Source organism: Cryptomeria japonica, chromosome 6 (assembly GCF_030272615.1).
Source record: "Cryptomeria japonica chromosome 6, Sugi_1.0, whole genome shotgun sequence".
Classification (NCBI taxonomy): domain Eukaryota; kingdom Viridiplantae; phylum Streptophyta; class Pinopsida; order Cupressales; family Cupressaceae; genus Cryptomeria; species Cryptomeria japonica.
In genome coordinates this window covers 611,881,372-611,906,832 of record NC_081410.1, presented here as the reverse complement: position 1 = coordinate 611,906,832, position 25,461 = coordinate 611,881,372, and positions in this window count along the sequence as shown.

Below are 25,461 nucleotides of genomic sequence, written 5' to 3'. Positions count from 1 at the left end.
GCCCTCTCTATTTCCCATTGTCTATAAAATGTTTAAGCAATGGATAACTGCTTAGGGATGAAGGAGGTCTAATAAGTGTTACCTTAGGCCATGGGATTTCTTCAATAAATTCCTCAATCTATTCTGGCATCTCTCCAACATTTTCCTAAATTGATGTGAAGTGTCTCCAATAGTCTCTTCAAACTGCTCTAGATTTTCTTCAATAGTTTCTTCAGGCTGCTATGAAATTTCTTCATTAACCTCCTCAAGCAGCGAGCATGTTCACTGCAGTGGCTGCAGGAACCTTACCTTTATTACTTTACTCAATTGCAGCAGGAAGTTGATTAGTTGTTGCAAGATCCTTGGTAGTTGCTGCAGAAACCTTGTCAGTTGCTGTAGGAACCTTTGTTTCATCCTTTTGGCCAAATTGTTGCAGGAATTCCTCTTTAGTGGTTGTCTTACTATACAGATGTAGTTGGTGACCATTCACCAAAAGCTTAAACTGAAGAAGATCAATTGCAGTCAAACAAACAACTCCATTATTGAAAACTTCTTCTATCTCATATGGACCTAACCACCTGGTTTGAAACTTCCCCATAGAATCTTTATATCTGTAATCATACAATAGTGCCCAGTCACCTGCTTTGAACTTCTTCTCTTTGATATAATTATCATACCACTTTGCTCTCTAATTTTGAATCAATTCTGTCTACTGGACAACTATTTTCCTCCATTCATCTAGAGCATTCAATTGTTGAATACATTCTTTCCGTGCTTTAGATAATGTCATATTTAATTGTAAAGCTATCCTCAGAGTTTTATACTCAAATTTAATAGGAATCATTGCTACTTTTCCATAAACCATCTCAAAAGGTATAAAACCAATTGGTGTTTTCCAAGTTGTTCTGTATGCCTAAATTGCTTTTGAAAGCCTATGAGACCAATCTTTTTTATGAACAGATACTATTTTGGTAAGAATAGCCTCAAGCTCCCTATTTGTAACTTATACCTATCCATTAACTTGTGGATGATATGGAGTTGATTTTCTATGCCTTATATTGTATTCATTTCCAAAGCTACTATCAATGTTGAAGTAAATTGAGGTCCCTGGTCTGAGACAATCTCTCTTGGTACTCCATATCTTGTAAATATCTCTTCATGAAGAAACTCAACCACCTTATTATCTCTTGCATGTATCATGGCATGAGCTTCCACCCATTTTGTTACATAGTCTGTACATACCAAAATGTAGGATTTTCCATTAGAAGGTGGATCAATTGGGCCAACAAAATCTAAACCCCATTTATCAAATGGTGCTACTGATATTTGTGGATATAATGGCATCTCATCATATTTTGTAGGTCTTCCCATACATTGGCATCTGTCACATTTTCTTGTATACTATGTTGCATCCTTGTGTAATGTGGGCCAATAGTATCTTGTATTTAGTACTTTGAGTGCAATTCTTTTGGCAGAAAAATGTCCTCCACATGGCTCATCATGACATGCATACAAGGTATCATATGTTTCATCTTCTCTCACGCATCTTCTCATGACTTGGTCAGGCCTAGTATAAAACAACCAATCAACAATCCATGAGAAGTTAAAACCTTTTTCAACTAACAATCTTCTTTCCTTAGGAGAGAGATGAATTGGCATTTTAGCAGCAGCTAAATAATTGGCAATGTCAGCATACCAGAGAGTATGAGCTTGGATAAGAAATAAATATTCATCTGGAAAAGCATCATCTATCACTGTAGAATCTTCTTGTAACTGAAGTCTTGAAAGATAGTCTGTAACCACATTAGACTTCCCTGGTTTATCAACAACTATAATATCAAATTTTTGCATCAACAATAACCAGCGAGCCAATCTACCAGTAATTGAAGGCTTATTCATAAGACATCTGATTGCAGTATGATCTGTATGCACGAATATGGGATATCTCATGATATAGTGCCTAAATTTGTTGAGTGCATATATAATAGCTAACATTTCCTTTTCAGTAACTATGTAATTCAACTTAGGTCCCTGTAAGTTCTTGCTAACATAATATATTGCATTTTCCAATTTGTCAACCTTCTGTCCAAACACTACCCCTATTGCATAATCAGATGCATCAGTATGGATTTGAAATGGTAAAGATCAATTTGGACCTTTTAAGAATTGGTGCTTGAGTCAAGGCATACTTAAGCTTTAAGAAAGCTTCATTGCATGCAGAGGTCCATTTAAATTCTATATCCTTAGTAAGCAATGAATATAAGGGACTTGCAATTTTGTTGAAATCTTTGATAAACCTTCTGTAGTATCCAGCATGACCAAGGAAACTTCTTACATCCTTTTGCTTCATAGGGGCATTGATATTCTAAATGACTTAAATCTTTGTTGGATCCACTTGTATTCCTTTTATGGAGATATGATGACCAAGGACTATTCCTTCCTGCATCATGATGAAGCATTTACCACTATTTAATGGCAAACTATACTCATCACATCGCTGCAAAACTTTTTTTAGGTTCCCTAATGCCTGTTCAAATTCAGAACCATAAGTTGTAAAGTCATCCATATAGATTTCCATGATGTCTTGAGAAATATCAGAAAAGATACTGATCACTTCTCTTTGAAAAGTGGCTAGAGAATTACACAATCCAAAAGGAAGAATAGAATATGCATATGTGCCCCACGGACAAGTAAATGTTGTCTTCTCTTGATCCTTCGAGGCTATCTGAATCTAATTGTAACCATTGAATCCATCAAGGAATAAAAAAGTATCTCTTACCAGCCAAGGAATCCAATACCTGATCCACAAATGGTAATGGAAAATGATCCTTTCTTGTTGCTAAGTTCAGGGCTCTATAATCAACACATACCCTCCATTTTCCTCCTTTCCTAGGGACTATGACCAAAGGTGATACCCATTTGCTATCAGAGATAGGATAGATAAACCTGGCCTTTAACAAATTCTATAATTCTTCTTTAACTATCTCTTTTAAGGCGAGATTGATTCTTCTTTGAGGTTGTCTGAGTGGGCAACACTCTTCTTTTATATAGATACGATGGGTGCAAACTATTGGATCTATCCCATGCAAAAGCATTTTTATGATATTTCAGCAAGTCCACAAGGGCCTCTTTTTGAGTATCTGAAAGATCTCTATTGATATTCAAACATTTATTCAAATCAACTTCTATCTTGATAGTAAGATCAATCTGGTTCATATTAGAAAAATGAGAAGAAGATACTTCCCGCAGCAACAGAGTATGCAATATATCAGTGGTTGCAGGAAAGTCCAAACCTGCAATATTTGGAACCAACTCCTGCAATTGTTGTTCTTGTATCAACTCATTTATCAAAATTTTATAAAGAATTGAGTCTTCATCATGTAATTGCATGAATGGCCCTTGATTAATCATCATAAGGTGATTAATAGAGTCAACTCCCTCAGATTCTTCTCCCAAATAGGCCGAATGGCTTGTTGTTGATCAAGCTGGTGTTGTACAGGAGAATACAAGGCTAATATTTTTGTAGAATTTCCATCTGAAATAGTTATATCCCTTGATCTACATCCAATATATGCATCAGATGTGGCAAGACAAGGTCTTCCCAAAATCACCGGATATCCTCTCAATGTTTCCTTTGGAGATAGAATCATAAAGTCTATAGGGTATTCCCAAGAATCCAAAATAACCACTACATCTTCAATTATACCATCAGGTCTCACTATAGAGCTATCAGCAAATTGCAAAACTATAGTTGTAGGCCTTAAACTATTGATTTCAAGCTTGTTAATTACTTATCTTGTCATCACATTAATGGTTGCCCCTAAATCAATTAAAACATTTCTTATCTGGTTGCCATTAATGACTATACTTACAACAAGACTACCTGGATCAGAATATTTTGCAATTGCAACCTTGCCTAACATAATATCTACTAGTTGACCCATAACATGCACTGTTTGTGGATCCTTCTTCTTTCTGCCAGGTTTTTTTAGACATGCTTCTCTCAGTGCCTTACCATATATGGGAAAATCTTTTATTGCTTGCAACAATGGAATTTTAACACAAATATGCTTCAGTTGGTCTATAATATCAAAGTCGTGCTCCTGTTCTATGGGAACTTCCTTTACTTGCAATCTCTGAGGAAATGGTGGTAATATATACTTCTGAGGTATTGCATCTATTGGATCAAAAGTTTCTTGCTCTTCTTGTACCTCAGTGATAACTGGAGGAGATGGATTAGGTAGTTTTGTCCTAGTTCGGAGGTGAATATCACTTAGAGATAGAGAATAGGCTAGGTATTGATTAAAATCTACTAAATAAGCTTGTTGTTGTTGTTGAGGTTTAATATTAGAATTTGGCAGTGGTTGAGTAGGCAACTGTGTTGGCTTAGGTGGGACTGCAGTGTTTGCAAGAGGAGACATTATTGCAAGAGGTTGTGGCTGAATAGGCTATTGATAACCAGAAGTTGGGGATTCCATGGCTGACTCCCTCTCCATTAAGAAGTAGGATACCAATTCCCTTGTGGCTACTGCCACTGTGGCATTTGATTACCAAAATGCTGCCCTTGGGCTTGAGAACCATACTAGTTTTGATAATTACCAATATTTTGAGCATAAGGTGGTTGCCACTGATTATTTACCACATAAGAATTTCCACTATAACCAGAAAAAAAAATGGATCTAGAGGCATACCTTGTCTTTGGAAATTTTGCCTTCTTTGAGAAATGTAGAAGACATTCTCATCCTCACCTTGTATTGGCTTGAAGTCAGGAACTTCCACATTTGCAACCATTTTGCATCGGCAATCCTTCTTTTGCTGTCTACAATGAGGGAAAAATTATGTAAGAAATGCATCAGATTCTTAATGCTTCTTCTTTGCTGCAAGTGTATCCAACTGGGTAGCCGTATTATTTATAATATCCTCCTTAAAGTCCTTCAATAAATGGCTAAGGTCCAATCTAGAAACTCTAGTACCAGATGCTGATGATGGTGCTCCTGGCTTGAAACGCCTATTCTTCTTAGAAGCAGATCTAGAATACTTCTTACAAATTTGTCATATTTCAGCCCAAGTGGACTGTGTAATGTCACCTCCTCCCATAAGATCCAAAGAATCAATGCATTCATCACTGATTCCCCTAAAAAATATCAACTTGAGGGAATCTTCATTGAGAGTACTATGTTTGGACTTTTTCACACTAAACAAAAACCTCTCCAAATAATCTTTAAGACTCTCATCTTCTTTCTGTGTCATTCTAAAGATATCATCCCCATGACAATCAGTGCCTCTACAATAATCTTTGTATTTTGCAAGAAACAACCATTTCATCTCATCCCATGTATTGATTGTGCTACTACCCAAGCTCATAAACCATCTCAAGGATGACTCCTTCAAGGTGGCAGAAAATTTTTGAGTCTATGGGCATCTCTAGTATAGTCAAAATGCCTACAGATAACATCAAACTCAAACAAAAATGTGTCTGGGTCCTCTGTCATCAATCCATAGAATTTATGGAGGGAAGAAGTTGGAATGTTCTTGAGATTGGCATTATCATGTTGATTAGATATGGGGAACTCAAATGTTGGGTGTGGTTGTGGTGGTGGATTATTCCCACTAGGAGGTGGGTTTCCTTGCATTTGACTTGTGGGGGTTGTTACTATATGAAATTCTTCTTCTTGAGGTCCAAAGAGGAAATGAAGACTACCTTCTAGGAATTTAGATTTAGGATGATTCAAATTCTCTCGGGTTTGATAAAGTTCAGCAAAAGGATTTATATATGAGGAATTATTTTATGCATGATTAGGATGACTGGGCATAAATCTACCTAGAACATCTCTTCTTTCTATATGCATGCAGATTCATGAATTTTTTTGAACAATCTGATATACGAAAAGAAAAACAATTAACTGAAAATTGAAAAGATAATAACCATAACAGGTTCTTAGTTTGACACCATCCCCGACAACGGTGCCAAAAATGTTCAACCAAACAATAAGAATAATAACTCTAATTGAAGTCTGAATCTGAAGTTTGGACATTTATTTGGTAAAGTCACTATTTCCATAGCTAGTGTTCATTTGATTGTCAAAAAGGGGCGTAGTACTTGAAATGGGTCCACACTATATATGCACTAAGTTCCTGCAACAACTATTCTGCATTACTGCGACAACTAACATTATGCAGAAAAAGGTAAACAAGAATGGAATCTATGAAAAGGCTACATGCAGACTTCTGCATAAGCTCATAAAAGCAATACTGGACAAATTCAATGCTGATAAACATAAGTTACTGTTACTCTATTCTGGCTTGGCTATAGGAATAGTCAGTGGATCTGTTTCCAGTGGTTGCAGGAACAGTCAACACAAGAACTTCTACCACTGCTAAGGAAAGAAAACTAATTTTAACGAATGCACAAGATCACTCACCAAGTAAGCCTCCTTGGATGAGTGATACCAGGCTTCCCGAAAACAACTCTTAACAGATCAGAATAACATAACTTTATTCATTGCTTTTTGAAAGTGATTACATAGTTTTAATATGAAAAGAAACTCAAGAATGTTTATCAAAAATCCTCTCCTCTATTTTTCTCTCTTCTGTCTAACTCATCTTGAGAAGAAGAAGAGCTCTTTATTAGAAAGAAATCAACTACAATAGACCACACAAATCATGCCCAGAAGAAGAGGTGGATGATAGACCGATAAAGAAGATAACTGGAGCTATGCTATAGGAAACGTGGATCTAAACTGAACCACAGTCTTTTCATGTCATGGCGGTATTTGCAAATTCAATGCCCACTAAAGTTAGACGTTGGTAGTGTCAATTGAATGCTTCGCTTATGCTGTTTCTTATGCTTTCTCAACTCTTCTATGGTTTGATCTTTAGTTATCTCTTATGTATCCTTCCCTTCATCAAGTGCAATAGGTGAATATCCACTGCAACATCATTTATTACCTGCACTACAATAGAAATAACATACAAGGACATACATATGCATTTTATTTAATTACCACATCTATTAATTCACATATGATATTTTCCTAAATAATCTGCATGGCAACAAGAATAAATCACATGGCTGCAAGAATAAATGGCATGGCTAGAAGAATAGACTGACAAAGATAAAGCATGATTTAATAAGTTCAAGCTTAACATATGGAATACACATAGTCAACTTCCAATACATGACTACTACTATGCAAACCAAAAGATAACAAAAACTCAAAAGTTTTGAGGATAAAAATATGACAAAGTTTCAACTCATCATCTTTGACATAGCCAAATGATCTCCAGATGATAAAAAGTCATCACTAACTTCCAAAGCTTTCGGTGAAACATATACCAGTAACTGTGCATAAGCCAATATCCATGATGGGACCACAATGTGTCGGTTCATCAACAAACCAATATAACCAGAGTGCCAAATCAATAATGTAGACCTCTAGAAAGATAAGTATTGACATCAATGAAAAAACCAATGCAACACATGACGAAGTCATCCATAATACCAATAATCTCCCCCTTTGGCATTGATGGCAACACTAGATGGAAAAACATCTAAGTGCCAAAATAGAATGCCAACAATCTCCCTTAAATAGATCAATCACAAAGTTCTGTACCAAAGGCAAAAACAGTATAACCAAAACCAAAATACATCTTCAAAGTACAATGTTTTTTCATAGACATCTGCCCCCTTTTGACATCAAATGCCAAAGCAGTTAAAAATCAAAATTAGAATATAACATACAACTAACTACTCCCCCTGAGCAGTAATTCTCCTTCATCAAGCCGAAAAAAGGTTTTTCTGTTAGTCCCTATCGGTTTGATGCTAATCTGTATCATTTAAGTCTCTGTCGGTGGGGTGATTACCCCAAGCTTCTCTTTGAGATATTCAAATGTTTCCTTAGGCAAAGTCTTTGTAAAAATATCTACAATTTTCTCTTTAGTGCTCACATAAACCGATCTCACTTCATTTGCTTCAACATTTTCTTTCAAAAAATTATACTTAATAGAAACATGCTTTGTTTTAGAGTGAAATACTAGATTCTTTGATATATCTATTACTGCTGAATTATCACAGTGAATAATTACCGGTTCTTTGCATTTTACCTTGATATCCTTCAACATTTTCTTGATCCATAATACTTGAGTGCAATTAGTTACCGCTGCAACATATTTTGCTTCTGTTGTAGATAATGATGTGCAGGTCTACTTCTTGCTGATTCATGAAATTAATCTTCTGCCAAGAAAGAATGCGCTGACAGTGGAACTCTTTTTGTCATCCACATCTCCTATCCAATCTGCTTTTGTATATGCACATAACTCAAAATTGTCATCCTTAGGATACCATAAACCAAGATTTGTTGTGCCTTGCAGGTACCAGAAAATCCTTTTTACTGTAGTTTCATGATTTTCTTTAGGATTGCTTTGAAATCTTGAAATAATACACACTTCATTCATTATATCAGGTTTGGTTTGTGTCAAATACAGTAACCCTCCAATCATAGATTTTTACCTTGTCGGATTTATAGGAGCTAAATCATCCTTTGATGTCAATTTATCTGTTGTAGTCATAAGAGTTCTTATCGGTTTGGAGTTTCCATTCCAAATTTCTTCAAAAGTTCCTTCAAGTATTTTGTTTGACAAATAAATATACCTTTATCTATTTGAGAAATATGCAAACCTAGAAAAAAAATTCTCTCCAATCATAGACATTTCAAATTCTTCCTGCATCTTGTTAGCAAAGTCTTTGCATAGCTCTTCTTCTCCTCCAAAAATGATATCATCCACAAATACTTCAATAACCAAAATGTCATCATTGGTAATTTCGTAATACAAATTACTGTCAGCATTACCTTTTGTGTATCCAAGCTTTAAAAGATATTTATCCAGTCTAGCATACCAAGCTCTAGGAGCTTCCTTCAATCCATATAAAGATTTTCTTAATCTGCAAACCATATCCTTATCATCTGTTAGTGAAAATCCATTAGGCTGCTCGATGTAAAATTCTTCTTCAAGATCTCCATTCAAAAATGCACATTTTACATCCATCTGATAAACCTTATAGTTCTTGTGAGCTGCAAATGCAAGAAACAGACTTACTGCTTCAATTCTAGCTACTGGTGCAAAGGTTTCATTTTAATCAATTCCTTCTTTCTGAGAATAACCTTTACAAACTAATCTTGCTTTGTTTCTGATTACTTCATCATCTTATTAAGTTTATTTATAAATACCCATTGAGTTCCAATTACATTTTTGTCTTTAGGCCGAGGAACTAATGTCCAAGTATTAATCTTTTCAATTTGTTCTAATTCATCTTCCATTTCTTTTATCCAATGTTTATCCTGACATGCTTGAACAACTGATGTTGGTTCAACTTGAGAAATTAAACATACCTCTTCATTTGCCAATCTTCCTCTTGTCATAACACCTTGATTTTTATTTCCAATTATCTGATTTTTTGAATGATTCAATCTTACATACCTAGGTTTATTCTAATTTCCATTCACAGGTTGTTGTTCTTCAGTCATGGTTGATTTCTTTGATGATGTCTGTGTGACTGGTTCTTCATTTTTTTTCTGCTGCAATCTGTGTTGGTTCATTTATAATCATTTCTACTGCTGGTTCAGAACCTATAGATCTTGATTCTCCTCTAAAATGTTCATCTATCTTCACATTAGTACTTTCAAGGATTTTTTGCAATCTTTTATTATAACATCTATATGCCTTGCTTCTAGTTGAATAACCAAGAAATATTCCTTCATCACTTCTAGGAACAAATTTTCCAATAGACTCATCTCTCCTAATATAGCATTTGCTTCTAAATATTCTGAAATATTTAAGAGTAGGAATATGATCGAACCATAGTTCATAAGGGGTCTTACCGATTTCACCTTTGATGTGAACTCTGTTGAAAGTATAAACTGCTGTATTTATTTCTTCTCTCCAGTACATATGAGGTAGATTTTCTTCCATCATCATGGTTCTTATTGCATCCAGTATAGTTCTGCTCTTCCTTTCCACAACTCCATTCTACTAGGGTGTCCGAGGTGCTGATCGTTGTCTTTTGATTCCATTCTCTTCACATAATGCATTGAATTCCCTAGATGTGAATTCTCCTCCTTGATCAGATCTCAAACATTTTATTTTCTTTCCGGTTTCATTCTCTACCATTGCCTTGTATATCTTGGATCTTCCAAAAGCTTCTGATTTCTCCCTGAGAAAAGTAACCCAACACATTCTAGAATAATCATCAATTATTAGCATAAAGTATCTATCACCTTGAGGACTTCTTGTTCTTGTTGTACCACATAAATCAATATGAATTAAATCAAGAATATTATTGGATTTCTCAGAAATGCTCTTAAATGTTGTTCTAACTTGCTTTCCCATTTGACATTCCTTACATACCGATTATGAGGTTTCACAATCTTAGGTATATCCCTTACTATCTTGGTTGAACTAATCTTTACAATGCAATCAAAATTCACATGACAAATTCTTTTATGCCATAACCAACTTTCATCAATCTGAGCAATAAAACATGTCTTATCGCTGGTATTCAAGTGAAAGATATTACCTTTAGTTTGATTACCGGTTGCAATCTCCAATCCAGTTCGGTTTATGATTTTGCATTTTCTATTCTTGAATTGTAATTGAAATCCTTTTCCCACTAATTGACCAAAACTCAAAAGATTATGCTTTAGACCTTCAACATAATAAACATTGTCAGTACTATGCTTAGCTCCCAGAGATATAGTGCCTCTTCCTTTGATTGAACAAGCTTTGTCATCTCCAAATCTTACTAGACCTCCATGATATTCATGTAATGATAAGAATTTTCTTTTATCACCAGTTATATGATGCAAGCATCCACTTTCAATGATCCATTAATCCTTGTCTTTAATTTTTGTTGCTAATGCCTACTCTACCAGTTTGACAACAGGTGTCAGTTAATCTTCTTTTAATGCAACAAATGCCCATCCACTATCTATTGGATCTTCATCAGAATCATCTTTAACACCTTCATCTGCATAGTAACATGACTTATCTCTATTTTTCCTAAATTTGTATCTCTGATATTCAAGGTTAGGCTTATATGTTCTCTTTGCCTCATCTCTTAGTCTTGAATGTCTATCAAGACACCTAGACGCCATATGACCAACTTTGTTGCAATTAAAACATTTGAAAGGTACTTTACCTTCATACTTACTTCCTGCTGGACCTTTAGGCATCTTCCTTACAAATAGTGCTTCAAGTTCTTCAAGTTCTTCATTTTCTCACTTGATGTCTTCAAGTTCTTTTGCATAAAGTGCTTTCCAATCAGATTTGTCAGATGATGATGATGATGATGATGATGCTTTGAAGCCTATATGAGTCTTGACTGTAGCAACAAGACCAAATTCTTCAAGCTCAAATGTTGAAATTTTTTCAACCAGAGTATCTCTAGATAGTGATGTATTAGGCATTGTTCTCAAATCATTAATAGCTATCACTTTCATTTTGTAAGCCGGTGACAAAGCTCTTAAAACTTTAGAAATAATTTCATCTTCACTTAAATATCCTTCACAACATTGTATTCCTAAAATAATTTTATTAACTCTTTCCATAAATGTAGAAAGGCTTTCATCCTCTTCCATTTTTAAATTTTTATACCTAACTCGATAACATTCTAGTTTTGCAATTTTGACAGTGGAATCTCCTTCATTCAGTGTTTCTAGTTTATCCCAAATAGCTTTTGTTGTAGATCTATCTGATAATCACATGATTTGATGATCTGATAATGCGCTTAGAAGTGCTTCTCTTGCTTTGTAATCATTCTCCAAGTCTTTAGCTAAGGTTGGTGGATTAGGGTTATTCTGATTAGGAGCAACATAACCATTATTTGTAACATCCCATATATCTCTTCCAATGCAGTTCAGATGTGTCTCCATTCTGATCTTCCATATAGCATAGTTAGTTCCATCAAGTTTGGGACTGTCCTTCCTGAAGATATTTGCTGCCATAGGATCTCCTCAAGTTGTTAGGATTCTAGAAAAAGATTACTAGGCTCTGATACCGATTGTTAGGAACCAGGAAGGACAACTGAGAGGGGGGGTGAATCAGTTGTCAATAAATTATAACTCAAAACAAATTGTTCCAACTTAAAACTCAATGTCGATAAAACAAATTAACAGTTATAGTATTACCGGTACAACTTAATGCATGAAATAGAAAGAGAAAAAACATCCACAACACATGACACAAAGATTTTGACGTGGAAACCCTATACGGGGAAAAACCACGGTGGGAAACCTTACCCACAATCAGATGATACTACTACAGATAGTAAGTGAATACAATAATGGGGTCTGCACATGAAGAAAGGCCAACTGCCTAGAGCTCACTACTCAATCACAAAATAAGAGTCACACTGACTACAGAGTTGGATGTTTAAATCCAATAACAATGTACTGCTTCAATTTAGCATCTTCAATGCTGGATTTAGTACCGGTTTAAGCTCTGTGTATGAGGACCAAACACCTTCATAACCTTTAACAACCTTCCTTCAAGCTTTAGATGATATCTATGTGATTCACACAAGGATCTTCTTACTTTCGCTCTTCATAATGATCTTCAATATATGCATATACTCACACATCTCTTCCAAATAAGATCTTACAATTATTTATACAAAATCTAAGACCTAAGCATTAGGTCGGCTCCCAAAAGATATTACATTTAAATCAATTACAAAATAAGTCTTGTTGCAATACAATATGTTGACCTCAATACATTTAGACATCAATCAATCAATAAATCCTTTCCAAATTATGTCATGTAGATCTGGAACATGTTTTCCTATTCCGGTTCATAACCTGGACCTATCTGCTGGTTAAGGCAAATATGTGAACCCAATCAGACCAATATGCAAAATTCCAAATGCAAACATCCAATCCATGTCTTCGACATAACTAAATGATCTCCAAATGATAACAAGTTATCACCAACTTCCTGAGTTGCTGATGAAACATTTACTGGTAACTGTGCATAAGCCAATATTAATGTTGGGACCACAATGTGCCAGTTCATCAACAAACCAATATAACTAGAGTGACAAATCAACAATGTAGACCTCCAGAAAGATAAGTGTTGACATCAATGACAAAACCAATGCAACACATGATGAAGTCATCCATAATACCAACACAAAATTATACTTTTTGGAAAGCTTATAATAAGACTACACACTTACAAAAGAAAAATCTAAATGAATTTACTTTACACCCCAAAAGGTAATGTAAAAGTGGTTTTTGTTAGCATTTTGATAGGTGTGAAGGAGGATCCATTGCAAGTATAGTTTAAGAGTAGAGAGGTTCTATCCAAGGGAATTTGGTCCAAGAGGCTTTGATCTAACCCTCTTCAATAAATTTATTCAAATGGGACCTCTCAAGCCTTAAATCATTATTTTTCTAAAAAATATGTGATTTCGGTAAAAGTCAGGATGCACCAAAAAGTGTAACTCAATATTGTGGGATCACCCGATGGAAGGGAAGAGAGAGAGGAGGGAAGGAGGGAAGGGGATCTATGTAGAAAAATGGAGGTAGGAAAGGAGTGTGAGGGAGGTATGTAGAGAGAGGTCTAGATCTTGGGGTGGGGACCTAAGAGAGTGAGACAGAGAGAGGTAGAGAGAGGGGAGAGAGGGAGAGTGATAAGGAGAGATAGGTATAAAGATTAAGGGAGACAAAGAGAATGAGATAAAGAGAAATAGAGAGGGAAGTAGGGAGTAAGAGAGAGGAAGATTTATGTAGATAAATAGAGGTAGGGAGGGAGGGAGGTAGAGGTATCTGGAGAGAAGGAGAGGAGAGATAGAGGTAAGTAGAGAGGGAAAGGGTGCGAGTGAGATAACTAGTGTGTGTGTGTGTGTGTGTGTGAGAGAGAGAGAAAGAGAGAGAGAGAGAGAGAGAGAGAGAGAGAGAGAGAGAGAGAGAGAGAGAGAGAGAGAGAGAGAGAGAGAGAGGTAAGTAGCTTAGTGATTATTGATATTTGACTAAGTCTAAGAAATTATAAGATCTAGAGCTTGGGGAGAGAGGAGAGAGTGATATATGTTGGCAATATTGCATTATAACAGACAATGAAAGATTGTTGGCATTTCTTAAGGATATTGAGAAGGTTGTTGATGATTATGGATATAACTGATTAAAGATGTTTTACTATCTTGATATTATTATTTTGTCATTGATGTCAAGAAATTGATTTTCTAATTCAGTATGATGTTGCCATATCTTGAGAAGTATGATATGAAGATTATAAAGATGTTGGTAAAAGACACAAGAAAGAATATGATGAATAAGGGGATGAATAAGGTATTCAATGGGCAACTACTACCGAGTCAGAAAATGATGAGATCATGATGTTTTAGATTGTTTTAACACCATACATATGTTGTAAATTGTAAAGGTTAATACTATACTATGTTATCAAGCAAAGAACCTAGTCGGTAAACCCTCAGGTTATCGCCATCGGTTAATGAACGCGGAATGTCTACCGAGTGGAGTTTAGTATTCACCGAGTTGTTATCGAGTTGTAACTGAGCTATAAAAAAATGCATTAAATTTTTACATGCGGTATTTAATGAAGGAAGCTAATGAGATGGAGTGGATCAAATGATTGGTGAGCCGTGGAAGAAGTTTGTTAATGAAACTAAGACAATGGAAAGTCGGCATGAAGATCTACAACTCAGATTGAATCGCAATACTTTGGCACAAGTTCCAAGACTATTATGCAAGTTCCAAGGTGGGGTAAAATGTTTTCAGATCAAAAGATGCATTGAACTTGGACAAGATTGAAGATCTGATGGCTATGATTGATCATGGGAAATGTGATCAAGGAGATTAAGCGGTTGCCTAATTATTTATAAATAGGAAATTGTTGATAAACAATGCATGCGGGCAAGTGTATGCACATGGATGCTACATAGTGATTACCGAGCATAGAAGCTTGAAGACCTGCTAGAATAACAAAGTATAGAAGCCCAATAGATAGACAAGATTAGTTCTATGTCTAGATTGTATTGAACAAAAAGGAATCTGCTTTAGTATTTTAGATGTGAAGTTGCAGATAGATTTTTATTACTGTTATTTTGTGAAAGTGACAGAAAATCTTTTAACTGAGTGGACTTAATAGTCTTATATGTAAACCCTCTAGCAATGTGACATTCTGATTGAGTGTTTGAAATCCTTTAACAAGGTCACTTCTAACAAAGTGAAGATCCTAATAGATCTGAGGGAAATCCCTTAACCGGGTCACATCTAGCAATGTGTTTATAATCTTTAACAAGATTTGCTTTTAACCGAGCATACTCTAGAAGATTATATTTCTTAGTGGGTCTGAAATCCCACAGTGGTTTTTCCCTATGTGGGTTTCCACATTAAATCTGGTGTTATGAGGTTTATATTGTTCATATGCTTTTGAGTTTGCATGTTTAATAGTTTTGGTTATATTACTGATATATATGTTACCGAGGTTTAATCTGATGTTTTTATGGATGATTAAGTTTGTATGATTCACCCCCCCCACTCTCATCTTGTTGGCTATTGGATCTGTACTTATATTAAGTATCAGAACTATCAATTGGTATCAGAGTTTTGGACTCCAGAAGGAAATTTTAAAGGCACTTGAGTTAAAGTTCCAAAGATGTATAAGAGGGATGTACCAAAGCTGAACAAGTCAAGTTTCTCTACATGGAAGAAAAGGATGAAGCTACATCTATCAAGAGTTGGAGAATATGTTGTATATTATCTGGAGAATGATTTTGTTACATCGAGCACCTATCCATTAACTATGGAAGAGATAAAGGCAAAGAAAAAACATATTCAAGCAATGATTGAAATAACATCTGCATTGACCAATTCAGAGTTTAATGATCTAGAAGGCTGTAATGATGCAAAGGCAATGTGGGATAAGCTCATATCAGTATATGGAGGAGATGAACATGTTCAAAGAGAAAAAGTAGACAGTTTGAGAGGACAACTTGAATCTATGAGGATGAATGAAGGTGAGAACATAATTCAGTACAGTACAAGACTAAAGGAGATTGTCAATCAAATCAAAGGAGCAGGTGGAACTATTGAAGAAAAGGATATAACAAGTAAGTTGTTGAGAACCCTTCTACTAGCTTATGTAATCTGAGTCTCTATAATCAATGAATTGAGGTCTGTACCTAATATGCCAGTTTCTTTAGATGCTACTATTGGTAAGCTACATGCATTTGAGTTAAGTAATTTTGATAATAGTGGATCTTCGGTAAATAAAGTTGAATCTACATTTAGTTCTTTCCAGCTTGATGAATCTAATGATTACAATGAAAGAAAGTATAAGTACTCTGAAGGAGATCATAGTGAAGCAAGTGAAAGATTTCGGAAGAACATAGAAGAAGTACACAAACTGTATGAGGAAATTAGAAAGCAAGAAGAGTTTGAAGCACTATTAGCCAAAAGGTTACCAAGAGGCAAAGGTAAGTATAAAAGAAAACTACCTTTGAAATGTTTCAATTGTGATAAGATAGGACATATGGCTTCTAACTGTCCTGACAAAGATTTTACTGAAAAGAGAGATTACCGAGATGACAGACATAAAGATAATCATTATAGAGGACACTGAGACTTCAGAAGAAGAGATAGAAAGACATGCTTAATAGCTGATGAGGAATCTAATGATGATAAATTAGATGAGATTGATACAGAGGAAGTAGTTTATGTGGCTATCAAGGATGGCTCAGATGAAGAAAGGTATGAAGAAAAAGCCCTAATATCTGACATAAACACTAATGATTCTTGTATTATAGATAGTGGATGCTCACATCATATGACAGGAGATAAACACAAGTTTGTTATGTTAGAAGATTATGATGGAGGCTATGTTAGATTTGGTAATGATGCACCATGTCTGATAAGAGGTAAAGGATCTATAACACTTCTTGATAATGCAAGATGCAATGATGTTTATTGGGTTGAAGGTTTGAAATACAATTTGTTGAGTGTAGCACAGCTAAACAACACAGGTTACCGAATAGAATTTCAGAAACAAATTGTCAAAGTTCATGACAAGAATGGAAAGTTAGCTGCTACTGGGACACAAACAAAAGGTAATATATTTCAACTTGACTCAACTCAGAATAAGTGTTTGCATGCAAAGATTGATGATACCTGGCTATGGCATAAAAGGTTTTGTAATGTAAATTTTGATAATATGATCAAAATAAGTAAGAAGCACAGAGTAAGAGGTCTACCGAGTCTTGAAAAACTTGAGAATGCTATGTGCCGAGGATGCCAGATAGGTAAGATGAAAAGATCAAGCTTTACAAGTAAGTCTTACACTTCTAAAGGAATTTTAGATCTAGTGCACACTGATCTTTGTGGTCCTATGAAAGTTCAAAGTTATTATGGTGATAAGTATTTCATATTATTTGTGGATGACTATTCAAGGATGATGTCAGTAATGTTTTTAAAGGAAAAATCAGAAGCTTTTCAAATTTTTAAATGGTACAAGGCAAGAGTTGAAAATGAAATAGGAAGACAACTGAAATGTCTGAGATCAGATAGAGGAGGAGAGTTCACATCTGATGAATTCAACTTATTCTACAATGATCATGGTATTAAAAGACAAGTCTCTGCACTGAGAACTCCATAGTAGAATGAAATAGTTGAGAGAAGAAACAGATCTATTGTGGATTGTGCTAGAACACTAATGATTGAAAAGAAGGTGCCACAAACATTTTGGAGAGAAGGAATAAGCACAGTTGTTTACACCTTGAACTGAGTTCAATTGAAGAAAGGTACTTTGAAGACACAATATGAAATCTGGTATGATAAGAAACCTAATGTTAGTTATTTTAAAATCTTTGGAAGTAGATTCTATGTTCATAAAGATGATAGAAATGGCAAGTTTGATTAGAAAAGTGAAGAAGGAACATTTCTAGGTTATTCTTCCAAAAGCAAAGCATTTAAATGTCTGATCAAATCATCTAACAAAATAGTAGAAGTGCAAATGTGAAAATTGATGAATTTGCAGAAAGAAATGATGAAGGAAATTCCAAGGAACCAGAAGACTATGATGAATTTGTCTATGTTCAATAGAGAAGTCCTACTGAGAAGACTATTGAAGAAAATGAAGAGAATATCTAGTTACCGAGTGATGGAGAAGATCATACAGAGCCTACCGAGCCTGTATTAGCCAAGTATGTCAGAAGACATCATGCACCAAGTCAGATTATAGGAGATAAGGATGATCCAGTGACGACAAGGAACAAACTGAGACATAACACATGTTTGATATCTAAATTCAAACCAAGAATAGTGAAAGAGGCATTTAATAGTGAAGATTGGGTAAATGCTATGACAGAAGAGATTGATCAAATCAAGAAGAATGACACATGGACACTAATCCCAAGACCAAAGGACAAAAATGTAATCGGTACAAAGTGAATTTTCAGAAACAAGCTAAATGAAAAAGGAGAAGTCATTCGAAACAAAGCAAGACTACTTTGCAAAGGTTATGCTCAAGAAGAAGGAATCGATTATGGTAAAACTTTTGCACCTGTTTCTAGACTTGAAGGAGCAAGAACATTTTTGGCCTATGCTGTTTTCAAGAACTTCAACGTATATCAAATGGATGTCAAATCTGCACTTTTGAATGGAATATTAGAAGAAGAAGTTTTCATTGAACAACCTGAAGGATTTGTTGAAGACAATAATAAAGATCAGGTATGTAAATTGAACAAAGCTTTATATGGTTTGAAACAAGCACCAAGAGCATGGTATGAAAGATTACACTCTTATTTGATTAAGATTGGTTTTATAAGGACAAGTGAGAACAACAACATGTACATGAAGAATGATGAAAATGGAATACTGATCTCAGCCATATTTGTTGATGATATTATATTTTGTGGAAATGACTCTTTATGCAAGAACTTTGTAAATGAAATGAGCAAAGAATTTGAGATGTCATTAATCGGTGAGATAAAGTATTTTATAGGTTTACAGATACTGCAAATGAAAAATGAGATTTTCATTACTTAATTCAAGTACATAAAGGAAATCTTGAAGAAATTTGGAATGGAGGATTCAAAACCAGTAAGTACTGCTATGACTACCAACTGTAAATTATCTAAGAATGATGAATTTGCATCTGTTGATGAGACACTCTACTGATCCATGAATGGAAAACTACAATATGTTGTTCACAGCAGACCAGACATAGCACATGTAGTAGGTATAGTTGCAAGATTCTCTACAGATCCTAAGGAAACACACATGACAGCAATCAAAAGAATTTTTAGATACTTGAAAGGCACAGAGGATTATGGCTTAGTATATCAGAAAGGAAATGATTTTGATTTAAAAGTTTATACTGATACTGATTGGGCAGGCAACATTGATGATAGAAAAAGCACAAGTGGAGGAGCTTTCTTTTTAGGAGAAAGAGTAGTGAGTTGGCTTAGCAAGAAACAAGGATGTGTTTCACAGTCAACAGCAGAAGCTGAATACGTTACTACAACATTGAATTGTACCAACATTGCATGGATCAAACAACTGTTGGAAGGTATAAATGAGAAAGTTACCAAGCCAGTAACTATATTCTGTGACAATACTAGTGCCATTAATATTTCAAAGAATCATGTTATGCACTCTAAGACAAAGCACATATCTATCAAATATCATTATCTTAGAGAAGAAGCTCAAGAGAAGAAAGTGGTATTGGAATATGTTAGCACAAAGGAGCAAATAGCAGATATCTTCACCAAGCCACTACCAAAGGACACTTTTGAATATCTCAAAAGTAAGTTAGTGGTCCTAGCCCTATCTTCTACTCACTGATCGAGTTCGGTGAAAGCATCAATCCGATGATTCTATTGAATATCTTTTGGGAGTTGATGTTGAGTTATACACTTTAGGATGTTTTCTAAAAGTGTACATGAATTAATACAGGAATTATACAGGGAACAAGAATTGAAGACAAATGCTCTGACCGAGACTTAGTTGATACACAACTACAGGAAATCACTTCTTACAGAAAGAAATTATATTTTAGTTCTTTTTTTTTTTTGGCATTGTTGTCAAAGGGGGAGAAGACCTACAAAGGGGGAGAAGACTAAGAAAAAACTGAGCAGACTACAGATTGGGAAGAAGACTAAAGAAATGAGGAGAAGTCTACTGTATGGGGGAGAGCATTTCAGCATTTCAGAATCACAGCAATCCTAATCTATTAAGGTCAAATCAATTGGTTTTGCCATCAATGCCAAAGGGGGAGATTGTTGGCAATATTGCATTATAACAGATAATGAAAGATTGTTGGCATTTCTTAAGGATATTGAGAAGGTTGTTGATGATTATGGATATAACTGATTAAAGATGTTTTACTATCTTGATATTATTATTTTGTCATTGATGTCAAGAAATTGATTTTCTAATTCAGTATGATGTTGCCATATCTTGAGAAGTATGATATGAAGATTATAAAGATGTCGGTAAAGGACACAAGAAAGAATATGATGAATAAGGGGATGAATAAGGTATTCAATGGGCAACTACTACCAAGTCAGACAATGATGAGATCATGATGTTTTAGATTGTTTTAACACCATACATATGTTGTAAATTGTAAAGGTTAATACTCTACTATGTTATCAAGCAAAGAATCTAGTCGGTAAACCCTAAGGTTATCGCTATCGGTTAATGAAGGTGGAATGCCTACCGAGTGGAGTTTAGTATTCATCGAGTTGTAACCGAGCTATAACAGAATGCATTAAATGTTTACATGCGGTATTTAATGAAGGAAGCTGATGAGCTAGAGCGGATCAAATGATTGGTGAGCCATGGAAGAAGTTTGTTAACGAATCTAAGGCAATGGAAAGTCAGCATGAAGATCTACAACTCAGATTGAACCACAATACCCTGGCACAAGTTCCAAGACTATTATGCAAGTTCCAAGGTAGGGTAAAATGTTTTCAGATCGAAAGATGCATTGAACCTAGACAAGATTGAAGATCTGATGGCTATGATTGATCATGGGAAATGTGATCAAGGAGATTAAGCAGTTACCTAATTGTTTATAAATAGGAAACTGTTGATAAACAATGCACGTGGGCAACTGTATGCATAGGGATGCTACATAGTGATTACCAAGCACAGAATCTTGAAGACCTGTTAGAATAAGAGAGTATAGAAGCCCAATAGATAGACAAGATTAGTTCTATGTCTAGATTGTATTGAACAAATAGTAATCTGCTTTAGCATTTTAGATGTGAAGTTGCAGATAGATTTTTATTACTGTTATTTTGTGAAAGTGACAAAAAATCTCTTAACCGAGTGGACTTAACAGTCTTATATGTAAACCCTCTAGCAAGGTGACATTCTGATTGAGTGCTTGAAATCCTTTAACAAGGTCACTTCTAACAAAGTGAAGATCCTAATAGATCTGAGGGAAATCCCTTAACCGGGTCACATCTAGCAATGTGTTTATAATCTTTAATAGGATTTTCTTTTAACCGAGCATACTCTAGAAGATTATATTTCTTAGTGGGTCCAAATTCCCACAGTGGTTTTTCCCTATTTGGGTTTCCACGTTAAATCTGGTGTTATGAGGTTTATATTGTTCATATGCTTTTGAGTTTTCATGTTTAACAGTTTTGGTTATATTACTGATATATATGTTACCGAGGTTGAATCTGATGTTTTTATGGATGATTAAGTTTGTATGATTCACCCCCCCCCTCTCATCTTGTTGGCTATTGGATCTGTACTTATTTTAAGTATTAGAACTATCAATATAGAGAGAGGTAGAGAGAGAGGAGGAGAGAGATAATAAAACAAATAGGTCTAGAGCTTGGGGGAGACAAAGAGTGTGAGATAGAGAGATAGAAAGAGAATGATGATAGGAGCCTACTGATTATTGAAATTTGACTTTCTGAAAAATTATAAGATCTCCTAAAATTTAGAATCCACATTATGACTCCTAGAGATATGAAACCATTCCCAAACATCTTGCCAATATATAAATAAAATATAACATAAAGTATAAGTTATATTTTCTCTTTGTCATAACTTAAATGTTATATTTTATATATATATCCTAATGAAAAAACTAAGTGAAGGACAAAAAAATTAGTGTCTAAGGGCATGTGTTGGACATTGCTATTGCTAGCATATGTTGTTGTCATTGATGTCAACATATTCCTGCTCTGGTGATTCAAGATTGGTTCATTGTGATTATGGATTGGGATATAGAGTATATTTCGTATCACTATATTCTTTTGTACTGGTGTTGGTGATCCAGGAAGCTTAATTGATCATATAGTATGATCCGGTTTTGCAGTTTGTTTATCTGATGAGTGCTTTGCAGAGTTCAGTATTTCATTCCGTATATTCCAGTGTGTTCAGATATTGAGATGAGATTTTGGGATATTGTTTGGGATAGTCTTGTGTATATTTATTTTAAATGGTTCATGATTTATCTCTCTGCAAGTTATCTTTCTTCATGACAGTAGCTCTTGTTTGAGTGTTCTTGAGTTCCAGACATTGATAGATGATGATTTGATAACTGGTGTTGGTGTAGCTATTACTGATGATTCTAATGTGCTTCCTGGTTTTTCCTAATCATGTCCTATTTTTCCTGATGATCCTCATTGATCATTGTGTGATTTTTTGGTGATTTTGTTGAACTGGTGATGTTCTTTGTGTTATGCGGTATTCTTGGTGGTGTAGCGTGTTGTGGTTGATCTTGGCTTGATTTTTGTGTTGGCATAACTGATGGAGATGATGATGAGATGAGAAGATGACCAGTAGAGTTGATATGAGGAGATTGTTGGCTTGATGATGATGATATAATTTTAATAAGATGTTTGATGACTTTATTTGTGTTGTCATTGATGGCAACCATGTTTGTTTAGTCATCTAGGTCATCTAGACCAACCGGTATAATCTAACCGATAGTGGAATCAACTAGACGACAAAACTGCTAAGTCGTTGTCAACTGATAAACAAGAACAAAGCAATGATCAAGTGACTAGTACAGATGATGGGAGAAGATTTAGGTGTTACGGTTAAGAATATATGTTCATAACATTGGCATGAGTATGTGATTGAAATCGCATCAAGTTTGGTGAATTGGAAAGCACATTTATAATTGACTGTTATGAACTCTGTGAAGAAGAATGAATACCAGTATCAAATCTTTAACCGGTAATGATTTAAGGTTTGGAAGTGGATCTTATCATGATCATAACTTACTGATGACATGTCAGAATCTGTGTTTAATGATAAGATTGTATTTGAGCACGTACAAGGATTAGATTCCTTGGGAAACAACAAAATGCTTAGTAGAATATAACAAGGGTTTGATTGCTTATCAAATCAATGTGTGGTGATCATTCAATAGTGGAAATCATCTAGAAATTTGTTGTAATGATCTGTAATGTATTTTGGCAGAGTTTTTTTTCTGTGCTAAATGTAAATTCATTGTATTGTGATGTAATTAGGGTTTTGTAGCTGCCCTAACTAGAAAGTGTATTTAGGGCTAGTTGGAGAAGAGATTGTGTGTCGGTAGTTTGAGAAGAAGGTGTTGCTGAACTAGTTTGAAGTGTTTGCATGTGTGTAGCAGAGTTGTACTGAAAAGGATATGTACTAGCAAGCAAGGAAGTGTTGTAATCAGATCATTTGTCTTGTTGTTCCCTAACAGTTACAACAGTTTGAAATCCCTTAACCAGGTAGATCCTAACAAGTATTATATTGTAAATCCCTTCATCGAATGGCTCATTAACGTGAGTTTGAAATACTCTAACAAGGTTACTCTTAACAGGGTAGAGCTCCTAACAGGGCTGAGGGAAAATCCCTTGACCAGGTGACTCCTAATAGGGTCTTCTCTTAACCAGGCACATTCCAAAAGAGTGTAAATACTTTGTGGGTGCTAATTCCCACCGTGGTTTTTCCTGGTTGGGTTTCCACGTGAAAAATCATTGTGTTATGGTTTGCATGCTTTGTTGGATGTTTTCTTATGTGGTTATATTTCTTGCATGCTTATTGATTTTCAAGTTGGTGAAAGTTGTTATCATATTTATTAAGTTTTTTCTTGCACTGATTCACCCCCCTTCTCAGTGCCTTATAAGTTTATCAATTGGTATCAGAGCCTAATTCCCTTAAGGCTTAACCACTTGGGAAGGATCTCTAAGGATAACATGGGGGAAGGTTCAATGAGTTATAAAGAGCTTTCACATAGGCTTGCAGAATCTGAAGAAGCCCTTGGTGAACTAAAGGTCAAGTACAGATCTTCATTGGCTGAGTAGTTGATGGAACTCATTGAAAACACTTCATCTGAGGAAGCAACCATTGATGCCTTTTCTAATTAGGTGGAAAAGGTGAATGATGAAAAGGCAAATTTTAGGAGAGAGTTGGAATCCCTTACCATCAAGGTGAGTCAAGAGTTGGAAGCCAGAAAGACAGCTGAAGACAAAATAAGAGATCAGGAGCATGAGATCATTAAGATGAACCAAGAGTTTGGTACTCTGCATGTACATATTCATGAGACCAAAGAGGAAAAAGAGGAAATACAAGCTGATCTAGACATGGCTATGTCTCTTAGAGAAAGTCTCACAAAGAAGAATGAGAAGCTTACCAAGGAGCTGGCTAATGCAAATGAGTTACTAGCTAAATTCAACAATAACACTACTCTTCTTGATGAGCATATTGAGACACAAAGGGAGAAAGGAGATACACATGGCTTGGGATACACAACCTTTGAACAAGGAGAGCCATCCAATACCAAGGACACCAAAGACCAAAAATAACACTGGTAAGAGAACCTACAAACTAGTATGTTTTAACTCTCATAAGGTAGGTCATACTGCAAATGTTTGTAGAAGTAGATCCATTACTTTTGATAGATATAGACCTAATACATATGAAGGATATAAGCCTAGTACTTTTGATGGATATTGCTTCAATTGCAACAAGTATGGGCATAGAGTTGTTGAGTGCAGGTCAAGAGTAAACAATCAGAGATTTTACATGGATCAGAGGTCCAATGGTGAATGGCAGAGATCTTACAATGACCAGAGAAACCCTACTTGGAAGAGACCTTATGTGAATCAGTCTAGTCCATATGAAATGGAGAATAGATGAAATGTGACATGTTTAATCTGTCACAACTATGGACCCTAGAGAGCATTTGGAATGACATGTTTCCACTATCACAAACTGGGACACATTGCAAGGTTTTGTAGAGCTAGAATGAACCAATTGGCTAATCAGTCTATTGACTAACAAGGAAAGAAGAAGGTAGATGTGGAAGAAACCAGAAGTGAGATGAATAAGATATGGAGGAATAAAAGTGAGGAGAAACCATCAGAGGACTCCAATTCTTCACTTGGTGTGGAGAATCCCTCATCGGAAAACTAAGCTATATATGAAGCTTAGGGGGAGCATATTGTTAGATCTATTTCTGGACCCCCTA